Source organism: Mandrillus leucophaeus, unplaced genomic scaffold, assembly GCF_000951045.1.
Source record: "Mandrillus leucophaeus isolate KB7577 unplaced genomic scaffold, Mleu.le_1.0 Scaffold18, whole genome shotgun sequence".
NCBI lineage: Eukaryota > Metazoa > Chordata > Mammalia > Primates > Cercopithecidae > Mandrillus > Mandrillus leucophaeus.
In genome coordinates, this window is record NW_012101809.1 from 439,859 (window position 1) to 446,349 (window position 6,491).

The following is a 6,491-nucleotide window of genomic DNA, read 5'->3' on the forward strand; positions in this document are numbered from 1 at the left end:
TGGTCATTCTGAGAATATTTCCTAAAACTAATGATTAAGAGAATTAGTCTCCTTGTTTGAAGACCCCAAAAAACACAAAATTTGATGGACAATTAAATAATGCTTCTGTAAGTGGGAAAAGAGAGCGCCTGGGAACCCCACTCTCCGCAGATCTCTGCTCAGCCCCAGCCGCCACCGCAAGAACCGTTTCTCCTGGCATAGGTGCGGAACTCTTTGTAAGTGCTTTTCTTAATCCTAAAAGCAGGCTTATAAAGTCCACACCGTTATTATCTTCTTTTGTAAGTGAGAAAACTGCCATTTAACGAGGTTGAAGGACTGGCTCAAAGTCACAAGACTACAAAAACAGCAGGACTCCACACCTAGATCTGGTGGACTACAGGGCCAGTGCTCCAGCCCAAGACAGAGGCATGAGGTATGATTATGACTTAGAGAAAGCAACATCTCCCTGGGCCCCATCCCAAACCCAACCTCCTCACCTATGGAGTCTCCTTGCAGAGGAGGGTGTCACCAGGGCAACCCTTGCACATGAATGCTCAGGAGACCTGTCTACAGCCACTCACATGCATGCTTACTGACTTACCAGTTGTGGGAGGTATAAGATATTCACATCTGCCTGTGTACATGCTCCCTCATGTGGGGGCACAATACATACATATATATACACACGGGCCACCCTTCTACTATACTAATGTGGAGGGCATGACACATGGAGTTTTTAAAAGTCTAAATTTCAGAATATTTCAATGTAGTTTTATTACTTTCAACAACACACAGAGTCATTACAACTCTGGTAATAAAATCTATTCCCTCTTCTCTGACTACAGCTTAGACAGGACCTTATGGAACCACTTTGTACAAGACTAATTGTAATGATCCCATAAATTGCCTTATAGAAATAGTGCATCTGATAGTCATGGAACTTAATTTTCATCTTGGATCATATAAACATTTCTCTCCAAATCTCATGTCACTACCAGTAATTCACATTATTGTTGGGGGAGAGGGGAAAGGAGGGAGAGAATTTAGAATGAGCGTTGGCCAGCCCTGTGTTAATGACCACATGATCTGAAACAGCAGAGCCCTAATGTGGAGTCTACATTTATGGGCAGTCCTGAGTGCCTTCTTCCCCATGCCCATCCACATGTGCACTCACTAATGTGTTCACACAGGAAAGCACTTTCCTCTTCATTCAAGGAGAAAGACAAGTCTGTAGAAATATCTGTATCATGTCTCTATCCACCTACTGGAAGGAAACCTATATTTCTCAGGAGATGAAACTGCCACCAATCTCAAAACTATGGTTGCAGCTGGAAGGTAAAGGGTAGAGGGTGGCTGGCTGGTTGCCTGCCACGCATCTGGGGAGCCCAGCTCCCAGGGGAGAATGCATGAGACTTAGTCTCCTCTCAGGAGGCCAGTGACTCAGTGCCCCCCACTGGCCCCAGTTAGGGAAAAGGTAGGAGATTATTGGTGGACCCACAGCAGCTAGAGTGCTCAGTCCTTGGCTGGTGTGAGAAGCCAGGGACCCCACTCTTTTCTCTTGGATTTGGCCCCTGCATTTTAAGGCGATCTCTGAGACACCTTCCAGTTGGGGTGATCTCAAGACAATACAACCCCCAGTCTAAAGTGGGGCTGTTGGAAAAGAAAGGAAGGTCAGTTTGCTCTCACTTGTGTGTAGTGCAGTAGGGGCGGGCATTCCTGGTCTGGGAGCCCCCATCTACTCTCAGCTATGCCTGGGGCCCAGGCCTCATGGTCACCTCCAGCTCTGCTCTGGTTCTCTTCAGACTGCCACAATAGAAGGAAATGGAGGCTTCTCAGGATCTGCCTGGAGTGGGGATTTCCATAGGCAGGGCAGCCAAGCCTGCCACCTGGAGCCCCACAGACCAGCTAGGGCCCACTGCTGAGGCTACCGGGGAGTGGGGGCTTGGGAGGTGGGAGAGGTCTTACCAGTTGGAGCAGGGCACAGAGTAGCTTCCCTTTCACAAGCAAAGGGGTGCACGGGCATTCTCCTGAGCAGCCCTGAGGGTCAGAAGCAGAGGGGTGGGATGGGGGAAGGAATGTGGGGCTCAGGAGTGAGGTCTTGCTCAGTTAGTCTCACCCCACCTCGCCGAAGCCCTCCTGTGCTGCCCTGATTCCCTTCACATCAAACATCTGCAGGGGCCACGATCAAAAAACCTGAGAGCATCAGAGTGGAGGGGGTAAGAAGGTAGGGAAAAGGGGGGAATTAAACAAGACGAGGGGAAGAGTGAGAAAATAGGTAGGAGGGAAACAGGTGGGGAGGAGTGGAAACAGTGAGAAAGGAAACTGAGGAGATGGGGGAGGAGGTGAGGAAGAAAGGAAGTGGGGGAAGGGCATAAAGGAAAAGGGGTGGGAGAGTAAAATGGGCTCCGTCAAAGACCAAGGGGCTACGAGGGATAAAAGACTAGCAGTGAGGGAGAGGAGGACTGCAGGCGGAAGAGCGCGCGCGTTTTAGGATCCCCGACTCAGAGGCTCTGCCCGGCCTCTGGATGTGGCGAACCTCAAGAGGTAAGAAGGTCCTTGCCTCTGGTTGATAGGAGCGCGGAGAGGTGGAGGGGAGTTCGAGAACCTAGAGGCAGGTTCAAGGACAAAGGTGCACCTTGTGCAGGCCGACCAAGTCACTCTAGCCCTCTTCGCTAGGGCCCCGGGCCCTTGGCAGGCGGATGGAGAAAGATGCCCTAGGAAAAAGCCCAGCACTGCTAGGCCCTAAGTGCACTGGCTTGGAGACGCGGCGCCAGTGGCGGGCAGGGCACAATGAGGCCCGGAGCCCTTACAGTCGTTGCAACCTGGAGCTACCGAACTGGAGACCTCCGACCTGACACGCCTGCGAGGCTGCAAGGTCCAGAGGCTGGACCTGGTTCCTAGGGCGCGCCACTCCTTCTGACCCCTGTGGCATGCGTCCTGGCGCGCCGCACCAGTCCGGTGCCTCTGCCCTCTGTACTGTTCCCTGGCTGATTCTGAGCAAGGCCAGCAGCCAACGGTCCCACCCGACCCCCAAATCTCCACAGGGTCAGGCGAGCCGAGCCGGAACTGCGCCGGGGCAGTGGTGATGGCTGGGCGTCCCTGCAGCTTGAGGGCCAAGGGCAATAGGGGGGCTAGGCCCGCAGACCCGGCCGTCCGCTGACGCAGCGAAGGTCTAGCCGAACCTTGGGGATCATTCTCCCAGTGCCGACCGAAGACCCGGACCTCCGGGCTGGACGCGGAGAAGGCCAGATAAGACGTTACTTAAACATGTTACTTAAACAAGACTGCAGTAAACGTTTCTTTCCAAATGAGAAAAGTCTTTTTCGTTCTCAGACGGTTTGAAGGTATTTGTGCCAACGTGACCCCCAGGGAGATTTGGAGAAAGCTTTCTGTGTCCTAGGAGGCTGAGATCTCACGGAGCCGGTTTACTGTTGAGAGCAGACAGTTTCGAGTAGATAGCGCTGGAAGAAACACGAAGAATCTCTCTTGCTTCTTGGAACGCGATAACCACATTTCTCTCTCTATTCCCCCTCTACTAAAAATCAGAATCCGCACGAAGCAGGCAGTCGCTCTGGTTCAAATGAATTAATTTGCCGAAGACTGCAGCTGCTCTTCTGAAGTCAGATTACAATTTTAAAAGTTTATACACATTGAAATTTCGCTACGGAAAGTTAAACGCACGCTAGCAACAACAACAAAAAAGGAATGCATTCAGAATTCCAATTTAATCCTCAAGTTAAAACTGCTCACTGCACGCCCAAATAGCACACACAAACAGTACAAATAAATGTCTGTATACAGGAGTCCTTTTTTTAGGTGTTTTTTGTTTGAAAAAGTATTGAATTGATTTTCATTCAACAAAGATACAGTCTGTTCGACATGTTTTATTAACAGAACTGGTTTTGGTAAAGAAAGTGTAATTTACATTTTTATCTTTAAAATTTTTGGAGGGGCAGATCCACAAAGATAGCTGTGAAGCCCTCTCCCTGAGAAATCGAAAGTCACATTCTCAGCAAGGACCTGCAATTTACAAAGAACAATACAAATTACTGTATTTGGACTAATTTTCTCCCAGGAAAGAGAAATACTGGTTAATTTAGAAAACTCAATTCCAAATAAAATCTAGGAAAATTTGGCATTCCTACAAACACATGCAAAACAAACTAAATGCTTAAAATAGCATTTCAAAATCTCTTTTTATGAAATTCCTTCAACAAGAAAAAACCTCCCAAGAAATTAGACCAGTTTAATGCCTTCTAGGACTCACCAATGCAGTTGACATTTCTTTGAAAGCACAAAATGTATTCACCCATCTCGTAATTAAAATGCTATTGCTTCTGAATTGCTTTTAAAAAAAATGGGTAGCTTTCTAACATTCCTTAACAAAAAACCAAAGCAAAGCACACTTGCACATACACACACACACCCCACCACCACCACCACCATTACCACCAACAAATTAACAAAAACCCATTTAGTGGGTCTCTCTCGATCTCGTAAGTTGACATTGAAAACGAAACTTCTAGAAGAGCAATAAAAAAAAAAAAAAAAAGATTTCCCTGAAATGTTTTGGCTGAGTTCATCACAGGATGATTTTTCATGCTTTAATAGAAAAATCACTTCTGATTGTGGTGTTACATTGTTACATTTTGATTAGAAAGCCACAATAACTTTCAACTTGTTTGTGGCCTTGGTTACATAATTAAATGACCATTTGAATAGCTGAGAGATAACGGGATAAGCAGTGGCATTTACAACTAAAATTATCTATTATCTGCCTATATTTATATGTACATTAAGCAATGTTTGTGTAGACAATAACAGTTATGAGAACACTTTACAGTTTTCAAAAAATTGTCACATTTTTCATTTGATAATGCATTTATTGTAATGGCTAGCATGTGGTTCCTTAAAAAAAAAAAAAGGTACAGACGTTTATGTCTCTATACAGCACTTCCCCTTCAAGGACTTTACCACCGTTTACTGATGATCTTTAATCATAGGGTGGGGTAGAGGGCTTGTATAAATGTATGAGGTGATGAAAGCGTAGGAAGGCAGATACACTCGATTAAAACAAAATCAAACGCTTCCATGGATGCAGCCATCCTTACTTTATCTGACAGTAATTAGCTAAAGTGTCTGGAACGAAAACGTATTATTAGTAGAGCACAGCTCGAGGATTTCAAAGATCTCCTTTTCAGACAAGAGAATGCAAATGCCCCAGAAGGCGATCGTAACTGGATAGGCGTTGGAACCAGATCCCACTCTCTGATAAGAGACTCCTGCGGAGCGACTGCTGTTATACAACTACCGCTCTGGAGTTCTTCTCCTTTCAGGCCCGAGGCTGTCGCGGGTACAGGCTGCGCGCGCGGGAAAAGGAGGCCACCTAGATGAGACTGGCCCGGCAGGGATCCCTGCGGGGAAGCACGGCCACTGGGCAACCAGACCAAGGGAGTCTGAACAATACTGGGGAGGTAGCTGGAGACAACCCAAACCCCTGCTCTGGGCATAAAACTCAGATCAATCTCAGGGATGCGGTAGCAGATAGAGGTTTTCCCCAGGCTGGAACAGCACTGCGCTGGGCTGGGGATGGGGAAAGGAAGCGGCGATAAGGCCTAGGCCCCACCCGCTAGGCCCCTTCGCCTGGGAGTCCTCACAGGCCTTAGTGGCCTACTGAGGAGCAACCTGCCCAGGGTCCTCAAAAGACAACCGCTTAGGCCTGGCGCAAGGTACCTGGCCCGGGGGCGGCTGGGGCGGCGGGATTTGGGGTAAAGGCACCCGTGGGCCTGCTGGTAGGGAGGAGACAGCCCCCTGCGTGAGCTGACAGAGGCGCCCTGGTGGGCTCCGGCGGCAGCAGCGCCTCTGTGGGCGTGTATCGGCGATCGGGCGCTAGAGGGGCGCTTTGTCCTGGTCGCAGTTTTAAGACCTGGATTGTTGGGGCTAGATTTATGTAAGGCCTAGGAGCGAAGCGAGGCTAAGAAGCAAGGGAGTGTAACAAGGAGAAACGCAGGCTTCGGTTGGAAACTGGGGAGAGAGAGATTGTTTCGATAGTCTTTCTCCTTTTCTTTTTCCAGAATCATGAAATCACCAGAGGAGAAGAAAACTGCGGACTACAAGAGAGCAGAAACATTTCCCCTGAGACAGTTTTGCCCCGGAGGTGGGTTGGGGAAGTGAGGCTGAAGCTCAGCTTCCTGCTTGTATGCTCGGCGGCCACCGTTATGCACACACACTCAAGGTCCGCCACCCCGCAGTGCCGTGCACCCCTCCGCCCCCACCTCGGAATCTTTGCGCCCGAGCGCTCGGGATCCACAGCAAAACCAGGCACATTCCTCCCTCTGCAGACTCACCGCCTGGTTTGTAGACACCCATCTGCGCCTGGGGCGTCAATAGTTTCAGGATTTAAAACAGAAACACACCGGGCGCCCCTGTGGCTGAGGAATGGCGGTTCCGGGGCAAGACCCTGCCCACAGAGGGTATCGCCCCACTGCCTGCGGGCAGCCGCCACCTGAGTA

At 49.2% G+C, this 6,491-nt stretch overlaps 1 long non-coding RNA gene across 1 annotated transcript; it reads right to left on the reverse strand.

Moving 5' to 3' along the window:
* Positions 1-1,666: 1,666 nt before the first annotated feature.
* On the reverse strand, positions 1,667-6,491 carry LOC105537733. Its single transcript, XR_001005768.1, has 5 exons — positions 6,327-6,491; positions 3,905-3,999; positions 3,125-3,440; positions 1,945-2,016; positions 1,667-1,782 (listed from the first exon to the last, which is right to left on the reverse strand). It is a non-coding gene; the product is annotated as an uncharacterized LOC105537733 (long non-coding RNA).